We start from the raw sequence: 1,029 nt of genomic DNA, 5'->3' as shown, positions 1-1,029 counted from the left end.
CAGGATGATTGCGGAAAATATCGTGACCTTATTCTCCTCAAACTTCCTCAAGTGAAAGTGTGAAAATGACAGTCTATTAAATGTTTGGTCAGTTTTTAACCAAAGCAGAAAAATTTGTTTCTATTTTGGTTTCACAGTTAATTTTCAGAATTTTCTTGTTTCAGTTTAGTTTACAGCTTCTGTTTGTCAGGCGCACAACAGTTTCTATTCTCGAGAAACATTCGTATCAAAGCCTCTTCAGGTTAAGTTGTCTTGATAAATTATATCAATGGCTTTCACAAAGACGAAACATATTTTCTGTATCTATATATTTCCTGTATAAGTATAAGAAACATGGACCAAAGTTATGGACTTATGAACAAAGTCCCACGCTAATCCATAGAGCAATAAAGTAGATATGTGCTAATATATTAATTAGAATAATGTGCAGCAATTTTGGCAAAGAGTAAAACTAAAACATATTTATGTTCATTAATTGTTTGGTCGGATACCAGAAATCTGAGGATAGGTCATCACCCACTGACAGCTGGTAACCGTGAATCTGATAAGTGGTTAGGAAAAAAGATGGATGGGTTTGAATGTTTTTCATGACAAGCTCAATGAAAAACCCTCATTGACTCCATGAGATGTCAGCTGAATTACGTCAGGTCTGACTTCTTCTTGGTCTGTCTGGGAAATATTTGTTCGTTTCGTAATATTTACAAAGGACGAGTGAGTGGATTTCAAAATGTTCAAACATGGCCCAGAAAAGCAGACCATGTGATGATTTTATCCGAGTTACTAGTCAGCCAGTGGTTCCCTCTTCATGAAATCAACAGGTCACATAATTCTGCATGTCAGGAGGAAGCATTAGCCAGCACGCAGTATCATTTTATTACATCAGTCAACAAGGCGACAGCTGGATCCTCCTCATTGTGACAGAAAATATCCAATTTTTTCAAGAATTTGAATGTTGTATAAATGGCACACACACACACACACACACACACACACACACACACACACACACACACACACACACACACACAC

This window comes from Haplochromis burtoni, unplaced genomic scaffold (genome assembly GCF_018398535.1).
Source record: "Haplochromis burtoni strain Fernald_Lab_line unplaced genomic scaffold, NCSU_Asbu1 Contig_153, whole genome shotgun sequence".
Taxonomy (NCBI): domain Eukaryota; kingdom Metazoa; phylum Chordata; class Actinopteri; order Cichliformes; family Cichlidae; genus Haplochromis; species Haplochromis burtoni.
The sequence above is the reverse complement of the archived record's forward strand: the minus strand, read 5'-3'. Positions refer to the sequence as shown.